We start from the raw sequence: 13,699 nt of genomic DNA on the forward strand, positions 1-13,699 counted from the left end.
CTTTACAGGAAGAACTTTAAGATGGCGGGTCGGTACCGTTTGGACATTTCTAGACTCCTAACATGTCAGGAAGTCCAACAACAGAACCGTCAACCCAGACAGCAGGATAGAAACTCACCTCCCACCGCCCCAGGTACACCTGTACCCAGAACCAGAACCAGAACCAGAACCAGAACCGAGGTCTTCATCGTGAACTGTCCCATCTGCAGCTCAAACAACAGAACAGCCACAAGATTCTTTAAAGCTTCCAGTCCGACCATCAAGGGTGAAGTGAGGACAAAACCCGAGAGGAGCGGACTTCCCCGTCCGTCTGAGCCAATCAGAATTTAGTCTGAGCCAATCAGAATTTAGTCTGAGCCAATCAGAATTTAGTCTGAGCGATGACGTCGCTTGTATCCCGGCAGAACTGTCACAGGTTGTGAATCAAAAGCGAAAGTAGAATGGATCTTATTTTAAGCTGCGTCAGAGTCTTTGTTTGAGCGTCTCAGCAGGTTCTGAGTTCTGGACGCTGAAAACTTCTGGACCGACAGAAACGTGAGCCGCTGTTGATGTTTGATCCGGATGCTGCTCCGCTTTCTGCTCCACTTTCACTGCGCTCATGTTCCTGGTAGAGTCAATGCAGAATAATAAAAGTCCCACCTTGAGTTCTTCAGCTGAGACAACAGAACCCATGATCCGAACAGGGTCCATCTTTACCTGACAGGTTCTGCTGTTGGTGACGTCGAGGCTCGACCTGCTGGTCGTTACCTGAGCTCATCATTTAGTTTCAGTCAGGAAGTAAATGTTAGTTATATATTATATATTATTCATAGATCTCCTTTCACAGGCAAAAGGCCACAAAGTGCTTCACAACGCAATAAAGAAAAAATATATACAAAGTTACAGGAATGAATAATGTAAAGCGTCTTTGAGTTTCTGCAAGAAAAGCACAACATAAAACCAATGCAATATTATTATTGATTATAATTGATTATTAATATGAAGTATAATTTATTAGTATAATTATGAATTATAATTTGTTATTATTATGAATTATAATTTATTATTATGAATTATAATTTATTATTATGAATTATAATTTGTTATTATTATAAATTATAATTTATTATTAGGAATTATAATTTATTATTATTATTATGAATTATAATTTATTATTATTATGAATTATAATTGATTAGTATAATTATGGATTATAATGTATTATTATTATGAATTATAATGTATTATTATTATCATTATGAATTATAATTTATTGTTATTATGGATTATAATTTATTATTATTAGTATTAATTAATTTGCAGTCAGCATTTTAAGAAAGAGGATTTAGACCGGACAGGACGGGCTGTCCGACTCAGAGATGGTGTGATTCCCTCCATCTTCAGCTTCCCGGTTTCCCTCCAAAGAGGAGGCGTATCATCATCAATGTAAATATTCTATTATTGATCACAGTAGTCAGCCCTCCTTTTCTGGATTTATCAACAAATGTAAAATGTTTGCATTGTACCTTGAGAAATTGGAAAAAACAAAACTGCTATAGAGTTAAGTCGTTATTTATTGTTTTAGGTTAAATGTTGTGATGCATCTATGCAAATTATAACATGCCTAGTTTTGTTTTGTAGTGTACAATCAATCAATCAATCAATCAAATCTTTATTTGCAGACACAATGGTCCAATTAAAAAGCACACATAACATTTACAACATTTACAACGTTTACACAGTAAACACAGTAATCCTATAATAACATCAGGTACCAATGACTCCAAATACCTGAGTTAAACTTCACAGCACTTAGGCATGGCTGAGTCAGTGTTCTGATGATGTCATTCCCTGAGTCATGCAGCCGACATATACACCTGTATGCAGGTGCCTCAGCTGAGCATTAAGGGCATTAACCCGACACCACAGAACATCTCACTGGCGCTGGACCATCTGGGCTTCCTGAGAAGTATCCGCATGCAGTCATTGTATGCTACCCTCAACTTCTGCATGCTGGCCTGGCCTGTACAGTATTTGAATGAAAGTGTTTTTTATTTCTGGCTGTACTTATGCTTAGATATCTCCATAGTATCTGTACATTTTATTTCTATATTTGTAATTGTCTACCGGCCAATCAGCAATAATTGTAAATCTGTATTTTAATTTGTTCAAAAAAAGTCAGCAAAAACGCAGGCTTGTGTAACCATGGCGACTTGTACCACCGACTGGAGGGAGGTGTCTGGTTTATTCACTTCCCTAAACCGACAAGCGACTATGATAAATGTCTGCTGGATCGAGCTGCAGAAGAACACGGCCAGTAGAATCCATTAAAAAAGTGAAATGAACAAGAGAAATAAAAATATGTCATCTATGCAGAAGTAATGTGTTAGTTTCTCCTTTCCCTCGGCCCCGGGGCCCTGACTTACTCCCAGCATGCATCAGTTACAGTGTGTGATGCTTTATATGTGATTAATCTGTGTGTGATTATTAACACAAAGTGTTTGTGTTGTTGTCTCACTTAAACCAGATGTAATTCTCTGTGGGAGTCTGACAGTCTTTGTTTGACTGCTCTTGTCTTCTTTGAAGTTGTTGTTTGTTTGTTTTTCTTCTTTGAAGTTGTTGTTTTGTTTGTTTGTTTTTCTTCTTTGAAGTTGTTGTTTTGTTTGTTTGTTTTTCTTCTTTGAAGTATAAATAAAGTTTCAGCGCGTTTCTCAGCGCAGACACCTGGACCCAGGTACGGAGCCGCGTCCAGACCCCCGTGTCCCGTACAGGCTCGGGGCGTGTCGGTGGAAGGCTTCGTGGTTCGGGCTCGGTCGGACCGGTTCGTTACGTTTTGCCTCCGGTTGTGTTTGTGTGTTTGTGTGGACGTCAGGGAGCGGACCGTCCCGGCGAGGCGCGCCCTGTGTTCGGTTCTGTGTTTAAATAGAACACAAACCCGACAGGGAGACATTTCCTGGTCCCGGTCCGTCCCGTCCCGGCTCAGAGCGTCCCGGCCCGTCCGGCCGGCCGGTACAGATTTTTCTGTTTGCATCCCGGTGATAAGGAACCCGCACGTCTTCCTCGAACAGCGTCTGCTAACATCAAAGGGGGGGTGCACCGTTCCTGGAGGTACTGCAATACCAGGTCGATGCGTGGAGTGGACGGAGCAAGCCCCTGTTCCATCTCCCTGCTCCAAAAATCAATTTAATATTTGGTCCCCGGGTAGGGGACATATCAGATATTAAACTGATAAGAACAGATTTTTTCTTTCGAAAAGTTTTATTGACACTTAATACTCATATATACATTCATATAATTCTTCTCATATAGTATGTGAACACAATTCTGTAAAAACACACTTAAGACAATTAAAATTCTGCCTTGAAGGAGGTTATACAGATAAAAGTGTTTGCAAAAAGATGATCTTATACAAGTTAAAACTGTGTCAAATATCCTTAAAACAGTCTTTAAAAGAGGAGTGCATTGTTTAAAAGGCTCTGCTGATCTTTCAGTTTGTGCCGGAGCGCAGTGAGTCCCTACCAAGGGGAACTCATCCTGCTCCTCCAAACAGCCGGTCTGTCGGGGTCCTGCCCCGGTGCCCAGAGGAGATCCCCCGCCCTCGTGCTCCTTCCCGCCTGCCTCACCCGGAGAGCCAGGCCGCCGCTGCTGTGTCCTTATTTTCGTGGGTCCAGCTCCTTCGTCCGAATGGGCACAGAGGCGATTCTTCTTTGTGGCTGCGTCCGCAGCCTTCCGCCTGCAGCCTCAGCTGCTTTGACGGAACGCAGCCACGGGGGGGATCTGCATGTGCTTCCTTACCAGCAAGTTTCTGGAGGTCCAGATGGCGTCTTTGATGGCGGTGATGGCAAGCCACTGCTTTGCATGTTCTTTTGCGGGCACTTGTTTTTGGTTCACTCCGTAGAGGACCAGTTGTGCAGTGAGGACCTCCCTTGCTGGCAAGTACGGGAAATTCAAGGAGCTGGCCATTTCCCACAGGTCCACAGCAGCACCGCACTCCCAGAGCAGATGCCTCACCGACTCCGGGGCGCCACAACCCGGTCGGGGGCAGATCGACAGTCTTGCCATTCCCCGGGAGTGCATTACGGACCTGACCGGGAGGATCTCGTGGGCCACCATCCAGGACAGATCCCGGAGCTTGTTTGGAAGAGCAGGATGGTTCACGTTGCGCCAAACTGTTTGGGGTTCGCCGAGTGCAAGCCCCCGCACTGGACTCACCGGCTCGCGCTCCTGCACAACACATAAAAGAGAGCGATGGCTGGTTAAAACCGACAACTCCTCATGTTCCAGATTAAAATTCTTTAAGAAATTTTTAATCGCAGTGTAGGCTGGTGGCAGGTTAAAAGACACAGGAACTTTAAGATCAGTGGGTAAAATCTTTAAGTGTCTGAGGTAGGACCCCATCCAGAAGCGTGCCATGGCCGCAGTTTTGTCCGCGGATAACGGACAACCCTGACGGACACCGCAGTTAATCTCCACTGCTTTTGTAAGATCCCCGTTAACCATGAATTTGCTGGTGATGTCTTTGTACAGCAATCCCACCCAAGCTATAAACCTCCCTGGAAACCCCATTTTTTGCAGTACCTGGAACAGGTACTGGTGCGAGACCCGATCGAAGGCTTTCTCAAAATCTAGGTTTAAAACAACTAACCGAATGTTCCTGTCTCTCGCAAAACAGATGGTGTCTCGGATCAGTACGAGGCTGTCGGTGATCTTCCTCCCCGGGACGGCACAGGTTTGATCCGGGTGAATCAAGTCTTCTAAAACAAGGGACATCCGAACTGCTAAAAGTTTGCTAAAAAGTTTACAGTCGAAGTTTAAAAGCGTGATTGGTCTCCAGTTTCTAATGTCAGTCTTGTCTTTGTTTTTAAATAGGAGGGTCACTATCCCTATCCTAAAACTGTCAGGTAGCCGATCTGGTCGTTCGAATTCCATAAAAACAGTCAGTAAGTCAGGTGCTAAAAGATCCCAAAATGTCAAATAAAATTCCAAGGGAAGTCCGTCTTGTCCTGGGGACTTCCCTTTCGTAAAAGCTTGTATGGATTTATTTAACTCAAGCATGTTAAAATCTTGGGCACACTGTCACTTAAAACCTGTTCAGTGGAATCTAAAACTTCATTCAAGGTGTCAATAAAAACAGGTTTTTCTCTATACAATTCAGAATAAAAGCTTTCTACGTGTTCTCTTATTTCGTTGGAAGTATTAAAAGTGCATCCGTTAGGGTCCTTTAGTTTTAAAATTGCCCCTCTTTTATTTAAAATCTTTCTAAAAAAGTATTGCGTGCACTTTTCCCCTTCCTCTAGCTGTTTCTCCCTGCTTCTTAAAATGACACCTTTACTGTGGTTATCTGCTAAAATTGACATTTCACGCTTAATATATTTTACCTCCTCACTAAAATCCAAACCTTGTAAAGTTAGTCTAAAATAACGCTGCAGTTTTCTGCAGTCCCATCATGCGTCTGTTTTCCCTATCTTTCTTTCTCTTACCTGCCTGCCTAAAGAAAGTCTGGGTCCTTTTTTTAACCATTTCCCACCATAGTGCTCGTGTATCGTAGAAGTCCTGGAGGGTCTGCCACATTGTGTACTGCTCCCTGTACTGACTAACTAACTCCCTATCTTCTAGAAGGGAGCAGTTGAGCTTCCACAGACCCGTCCCTACAGTCACACCTGAAGAGAGTGAGAGGGTGCAGGTCAGCATCGAGTGATCTGAGAAGAAAACAGGGATTAATCTAGCATCGGTGGGTGGGCAACCCCGGGTAAAAATGTAATCGACGCGAGAGGCTCTGGTGCCGTCACCACTGGTCCAGGTGAAGCCCTCCTCTCTGGGATGCATGGATCTAAAGCAGTCAGTCAGCTTAAAATCCTTGCAAATTCCCTGAAGTAAAACCGACGTCTTGTCTATTTTAAAATCTGTCCCTGCTCTCTTCCTATCCTGCCTACTCAAGATACAATTAAAATCACCCCCTACAACTAATGGCGCCCTACCTAGCATGTGGGACTGCAGGTCTTCTAAAAAGTCGTACCTGTCGTTTTTGTCATTAAAACCATAAACATTTAAGAGGTTAAAATCCTGTTCCATAAAAGTCAAATGTGCTAAAAGTGCCCGACCGTGTCTCACCACAGTGCTGCCCTTCACCACAATCTGAGGATTTTTTACTAAAATGGCCACTCCGTCATTCTTGTTTTCATCTGATCCGCTCCATATAGACGGGAGTGGCCACATCTCCTCCCACTGCGTGTACCTCTTTAAAAACGGAAGGTTGCATTCTTGAATTAAAAACACATCTGACTTAAAATTGTAAAGGAAGGATAAAATACTCTGTGCCCTCACCCTCGACTTCACACTCCTGACATTAATTGTCGTGAAGGTGAGGGTCATGAATATGGTTATTAAAAACAGGTACAACATTTTAAAAGACAATAAATAATTAAAACACTAAACCTAGTCGTACGTGTCCGCCAATATTGTAACAGGATCTCATGTCATAATATCCTCACAGTCGGGAGGTGAACTTCGAGATCCTGTCCTCCTGAAAGCAATATCTGCTCGCCGTTCCAATGGAGTTGATTGCAGTGCAATTGTTAAGAAGGAACACTGACCTGGCGAACCGGAGGGGGGGGGCTTCGTCCTGCTCCACAGAGGAACTGTGAGAGCCTGGCTCAGCCCTTCCCCTCTTCTCCAAGGCTTCCTCAGCCTCAGAGCTCGACAGTTCCGATGCAGTCCTCTTATAACAGGCCTGGGCATTGGGGAGGCAGGTTTCACCGGACCCCTCTTCACTCACTGTGATAAGACTTCCAGTGGAGTCCTCACCGGAAGAGCTAGGTCCAGCTCCACCATCTGCCTGACTCTCCCCAGCAGGCTCCCCAGCTGCCTGGCTCGCCACGGCAGGCTCCTCAGCTCCCTCTGCTGGGTTGAGTTCAGGCCCCTCCCCTTTTCCTGCCTCACCGGGCTCTCCTCCAATCACCAGTTTTGGCGGGAAGTTTGAATTTCCCAGCCCCGCCTCTTCAATCAGCACTTTGCCGCCATTTTCCGCAGGTGTGTCGGTCATTGTCGGTCTGGCCTTCAATTTGTTAGCAAACGAGTTTGGGCAATCCCTGAAGAGATGAGTAGTGACTCCACAGAGATTACACTTTCTGCCATTGGTACATTCTTCAAATGTATGCCCAATCTCTCTACATTTACCACAAATGATGTGCGGACACGCCTCAGCAAGGTGCCCATGCTCACCACACTTGTGGCACAGCTTGGGCTGTCCTTGATAGTGTATGTAGCCCCGGTCGTTTCCCAGGACTATCATGGACGGGAGATGCTTCAGGCCCTGGAAGCCCTGAGGGTCCTCCCATTGTTGAATGGGGACCCTCCAGGCACAGTTCCAAATGCCATCCACATCCCTCACTTTGGTAGCCTGTCCTTTGACCATGCAGTATCTACCCAGCCAAACCAAAATGCCTCCTGCGTTCACCATTTCATTGAACATCCTGACAATAACCGTTTTAAGGCTATTGTCAGTCAGTTTCTCAACTTCGAACACAGAGAACTGGGTCTTCACATTTTCATACTTCATCCAAAACTACTTCAATAATAAATCGGACATAAAACTTACGTCAAAACCTTTGTTAAAAGGGAGGGTCAAAATACAATGGAGGTCATCTGGCTGAAAACCTAGGGCCTGCTGGATTAGCTTCCTGGATAAGTCTAGCCTCGACATCCCCAGGAGCCTCCCACCCTCCTCCCTGAATTTAAAACGCACACTGTGGTGCCTCCGCATGCCGGCACGTGCAGCCGACATGGCGAGAAGCACCACTAAAAACAATAAATTAGCTAAAAACAGGTAAAATACAATGTAAAATATAAAAGATGTTAAAACTTACCTTGAGACAGACCTAAAGTGCAAGTGGAAAAAGTGCAAATGAGCAAGTAATGTGCAAAATACAACGAATTAACACAGAAACAGAACAATATCCTCCTCTCAAGCTAAGGGATTTTTCCAATGATTTGGAAAGACCTTACTGCCAAGGAGTGATCACTGTCTTAGCCAAAAGGCCGAGAAGCGATAACCGTAACAGGGTCCGAGGCGGGGGGGTCTTCCGCCGCCCCGTCCTTCTCGCTGACGGTCCGCAGAACCGAGTCACAACCGGGACCGGATCCGGGTCGCGTGGATCACATAAAACACAGCGCAGTGAAGAAAACGCCACAGAAGCGCGGGGAAAGAGACTTGTTTTAGTTAAGCGCACTCTGGGTGGCACTTCCGGGTCACGTGTTTCATGCTGAACCAATGAAAGCTCAAAGCCGGAACATCTCCTTAGTTTTCGTGTTTTTGAAGGAGTTTGTTTTTATTGGAAATGTGCCAACGTGGAAAATTCTTCATCGTAACGTAGTTCAGCTACAGTTGGAAAAAAACGAGCTTTTTAATGACATTAAACGTGTTTTTGTTTGAAATGCTCGGACCCGACCGCCTCTAGTGGACACAAGCCGTAACTGCAGCACGCGTTCCTAAATAAACACTGTTGAGCATATTTAATAGCATGTAGCAAATTCATGTTAATTAGCATATTGAGTGATGTCATGCTGCGTGTACCTGAGTTATCCTGAGCATGCGCAGTAGTAAATAAATGGTCTGAGTTTCGTTTCCCAGATGAGATACAGTGGAGTTGTGCTGTCCTTCTTTTCTCTGTAAATATTAAGTTAGAACCACTTGGTGACTGCCACACGCAAGAACTGCTGCAGGATGGAAAACGCTGCAGGTTATGGGCCCAGTAATGCAAGCCAGAGATGGTTCAGACTTTTATTCGACGGCGACGAGAAAAGTTACGAGCTCTGGGAAACGCGGTTCTTGGCGCACATGGAGTTACGCGGCCTCAGAGGAGTTATCTCGGAAGACCCGGAGATAAGTGAGGAAGACGAAGCGGCTCTCGAGGAAGACGCGGCGAAGAACGGAGAGGCATATGCGGAGCTGGTGCAATGCCTGGACAACAAGAGCCTGTCGCTGATAATGAGGGACGCGAAACGCGACGGGAGAAAAGCGCTGGAGATCCTCCGCGAGCATTACGCGGGAAAGGACAAACCCCGCGTCGTGAGTTTATACTGTGAACTTTCCTCGCTCCATAAAGCTAGCAACGAAACTGTCACTGACTATATCATCAGAGCAGAGACGATATTCACGTCATTGAGAAGAGCAGACGAGCACATTAGCGACGGGCTGCAGATAGCCATGGTGGTTAAGGGGCTGCCCGACGCATACAAGCCGTTCGTCGTGCACATCACCCAGACCAATGACGCTGTAACGTTCGGCGAGTTTAAAACGAAACTGCGAAGTTATGAGAGCACTGAGAAATATGGGAAGAGTGACGTGAATGTTGAAGGAGACAATGTGATGAAGACTAGCGGGGCAGCAAGGCCACGAGGAAGAGGAAGAGGAAGAGGAAGAGGAAAGAAAACGGACCTCGCTGATGTCGAGTGTTACGCATGCGGTAAAAGGGGACACATGGCCAGATTATGTCCTGATGAATACCAGGCGAGGAGAGAGGAACGGAAATGGGACACGCCACAGCGAGGAAGGGGGCGCGGTCGAGGACGAGGACTCATGGTCGACTGCGGCGCCACAACACACATGATCAACGACGCCACGAAGTTCAAAACGGTGGACAAGAGCTTCAAACCCGAGGACCACATAATCGAGCTTCAAAGGATCAAAGGTGAGCGGAATGGCAAAGATGAGGGGAGACGCTGAAGTCTGCTTGCTGGACAGCGAGGGACGACGCGTGACAACAAGGCTTAAGCAAGCGCTCTACATCCCATCGTTCCCGCAAAACATATTTTCTGTCAAAGCAGCAACAGCCAACGGAGCAGAGGTTCGCTTCAAGGACGGCGATGACTGGCTGGTCCACAAAGATGGCACCAAATTCAAGGTGGATGTGTATGGTAGGCTGTATTACCTTAGCACAGTAGAGGTTGAAAATGTTGATGAAGCGTGTGGTTGTCATGATATTCAGACGTGGCATAAAATACTTGGTCATTGCAATTTTGATGATGTGGCAAAATTAGAAAAGGTTGTTGAAGGGATGTCAATAAAAGGGAAACATGACAAGAACAACCAAAGCTGTGAAATATGCACACAGGGCAAGTTCACACAGAGTAGAAACAGAGAGGCAGACGCTAAGGCTACGACAGTACTAGAGCTAGTACACACAGACTTATGCGGCCCTATAGAACCAGCAGATAAAGATGGGTACAGATATGCAATATCATTTACTGATGATTACAGTGGGATGATTTTTCCATACTTTATTAAAGCAAAGAGTGACACGGCAAAAGCTACAGAAAAATTCATAGCAGATGTAGCTCCACACGGAAAGATAAAGTGCATAAGGTCTGATAACGGTACAGAATTCACCGGGCAGGAGTTCCAGTCTTTACTGAGGAGGAACGGGATAAGGCACGAGACGAGTGCGCCCTACTCACCTCATCAGAACGGAACTGCTGAAAGAGGCTGGAGAACCTTATTTGAGATGTCACGATGTATGCTATTGGAGAGTAGCCTCCCAAAGCAGCTCTGGACATATGCTGTACAGACAGCAGCTCAAATCCGGAACAGGTGCTAAAGCAAGCGGCTGGAGCAAACACCTTACCGTGTTTTCACAGGAAAAACACCTAACCTGTCCAACATGAAAGTATTCGGCTCTGAGTGCTACACATACAAGCAGGATAAAAAGAAGCTGGATTCCAAGTGTGATAAGGGAATTTTTATTGGCTATGATAAATACAGTCCAGCATATAATGTGTATTATCCTGAGACAGGAAAAGTCCTAAAACATAGGCTGGTAAAATTCATCACTAAAAGTAGCGCAGATAGCCACACTCAGACAGAATGTGACATGGGGGACGACCTGGAGCGTTATGGTAATACACCACAAGAGGTCGCCAACCAGGGTCAGCCTAAAGAGAGTACAGAGTCTCGTGTTGAGGTGACTGCTGAGGCGGGTCCGACCCAGACAGATAGTACTCAGGGAGAAAGGAGGTATCCTAAAAGGCAGAGAAAGGCTCCAGAATATTTAAAGGAGTACCAGTGTAAAGCTGAGTGTAATGATGACGAATGTGAAAATGTAGATTATTTCTACAGGGTGATTTATGACATGCCTAAAACATTTAAAGAGGCAATGGACTCTAAGAAGTCAAAAATGTGGGCTGATGCGATGAAAGAGGAGATGAACTCTTTAGCAGAGAATGACACTTTCACTCTGACCCCACTGCCAAGAGGCAAACGAGCAGTGGGAGGTCGCTGGGTATATGCAGTGAAAGAAAGCCCTGAAGGGTCTGAGACTTTTAAAGCCAGATATGTCGCAAAAGGATACGGTCAAGTGGAAGGGATTGACTATGTTGAAACTTTTTCACCGACAGCCAACATGACCTCCGTCCGAGCGCTGATGCAGGTCGCTGTACAGGAAGACCTCACCTTGCATCAAATGGATGTAAAGACTGCTTACCTCCATGCTCCAATGGACTGTGAGGTATATATGGAGCAACCTGAAGGTTTTGTGGTAACATCAAAAACAGGAGAACACTTAGTGTGTAAACTCAACAAGTCACTATATGGCTTAAAACAGTCTGGGCGTAACTGGAACATGTTACTGCATGATCACCTCACAGAGAATGGTTTCGTACAAAATGATGCCGATCATTGTGTCTATAACAGAAAATCTGAGGACGAGAAAGTAATTCTGTTAGTGTGGGTGGATGACTTAATCATCGCGGCGAGTAACAACACCTTACTCAGTGATGTGAAAGATATGTTGAAGAGAAGGTTTAAGATGAAAGATATGGGTCCACTTAAACACTTTCTGGGAATTGACTTCAAACAGAGTGAAGGGAAAATATCTATCGAGTACTGTCCTACTGCAAACATGGTTGCTGATGTCTTCACTAAGCCGGTGACAAAGGCTACGTTTGAGAAGTTCAAAGGGTATTTGTTTGGAGAATAAAGTGAACTGGCAGATGTAAATGTTTTGAAGTTTTGTAGAACACTGTCAGTATGCCAAAATGTTCATTTTGGAGTTATGTTTTGTTTTTTGTTTGCTGCTATAGAGAGCTATACACATGTATTTGAGTGGGAGTGTTGAGCATATTTAATAGCATGTAGCAAATTCATGTTAATTAGCATATTGAGTGATGTCATGCTGCGTGTACCTGAGTTATCCTGAGCATGCGCAGTAGTAAATAAATGGTCTGAGTTTCGTTTCCCAGATGAGATACAGTGGAGTTGTGCTGTCCTTCTTTTCTCCGTAAATATTAAGTTAGAACCACTTGGTGACTGCCACACGCAAGAACTGCTGCAGGATGGCAAACGCTACAAACACAACGAGCAGAATATTTTCTGGATAAAATCAATCTTCGTGTTTGGCGGTTATTTCCTTCTTTAATTGAACTGCCTTCCTCTTTTCCTTTCCAGTAGTATTAATGCGGACTTTTCTTTTCTTTTCTTTATCAAACCCTCCAGTGTTACAACTCCCAGATCACCCGAATGTCTCCCGTACGCGTTTCCCGTCCCCTCCGATCTGTTCCTGTTTCCCGTTCCTGTCTCTGCTCTTATTGTGATGCCGTTCCGTTCTCTGCCGTTCTTAAACCCAGCTGAGTATTTGTATTTTTGTTTATTAGATTGGTTCCCAGCTCAGCTGTTGTTTTTTGCACTTTTGATTGGCTGTGATTTTGTGTTGTTTCTTACTGGACGTTCCAGCCCGTCCACCCCTCAGTACTGTTTTAGACTGAGTGTTTTTTGTTTAAGAGCGATTAAAGTCTCTATTCTGTTTCCCGGCTCTGTCTCCGCATTTTTGGGGTCTTCTCTGCTCGTTAGCCCTACGGGACGCTACACGATGCTCCGCAAGGCAAGAGCAGAGAACAAATCTAATCCAAGGTTTCTCTCTGACACCGTAGCTAGGCTAACACAAAGCTAGAGCAGCATATTACTCATCTCTAATAGAAGAGAACAAATCTAATCCACGGTTTCTCTTTGACACCGTAGCTAGGCTAACACAAAGCTAGAGCAGCATATTACTCATCTCTAATAGAAGAGAACAAATCTAATCCAAGGTTTCTCTCTGACCCCGTAGCTAGGCTAACACAAAGCTAGAGCAGCATATTACTCATCTCTAATAGAAGAGAACAAATCTAATCCAAGGTTTCTCTCTGACACCGTAGCTAGGCTAACACAAAGCTAGAGCAGCATATTACTCATCTCTAATAGAAGAGAACAAATCTAATCCAAGGTTTCTCTTTGACACCGTAGCTAGGCTAACACAAAGCTAGAGCAGCATATTACTCATCTCTAATAGAAGAGAACAAATCTAATTCAAGGTTTCTCTCTGACACCGTAGCTAGGCTAACACAAAGCTCCAGCTCTGTTGACCCTTCTGTTCCGACAGGTCTCAGTAGCGAAGATTTCATGAACTTCTTCAGTACCAAAATCGAATCTATTAGGGACGTCATTCATCAGCGTCTGCCTTCGTGTGGCATTGACCCCTCCCTGAGCAGTGGAAGTAGAGATACGGCTGTTACTCTTGATAGTTACTTGGATAGCTTCACCCCCATTAACTTGCAGCAAATGAGTGCGGTTATTGCCTCATCTAAACCGTGCTCTTGTCTCTTAGACCCGGTCCCAACTAAGCTGCTTAAAGAAGTCTTCCCCTCAATCAGTATTGCTTTGCTAAATATAATTAATCTATCCTTACTCACA

The 13,699-nt window shown here is 44.9% G+C and overlaps 1 pseudogene; it reads right to left on the reverse strand.

The window, feature by feature from the left end:
- Positions 1–3,065: 3,065 nt before the first annotated feature.
- Positions 3,066–3,239, reverse strand: LOC137909727 (U2 spliceosomal RNA; annotated as a pseudogene).
- Between the last annotated feature and the right edge of the window lie 10,460 nt (positions 3,240–13,699).

The sequence above is a fragment of the Brachionichthys hirsutus genome, chromosome 20 (assembly GCF_040956055.1).
Source record: "Brachionichthys hirsutus isolate HB-005 chromosome 20, CSIRO-AGI_Bhir_v1, whole genome shotgun sequence".
NCBI classification, from domain to species: Eukaryota; Metazoa; Chordata; class Actinopteri; order Lophiiformes; family Brachionichthyidae; genus Brachionichthys; species Brachionichthys hirsutus.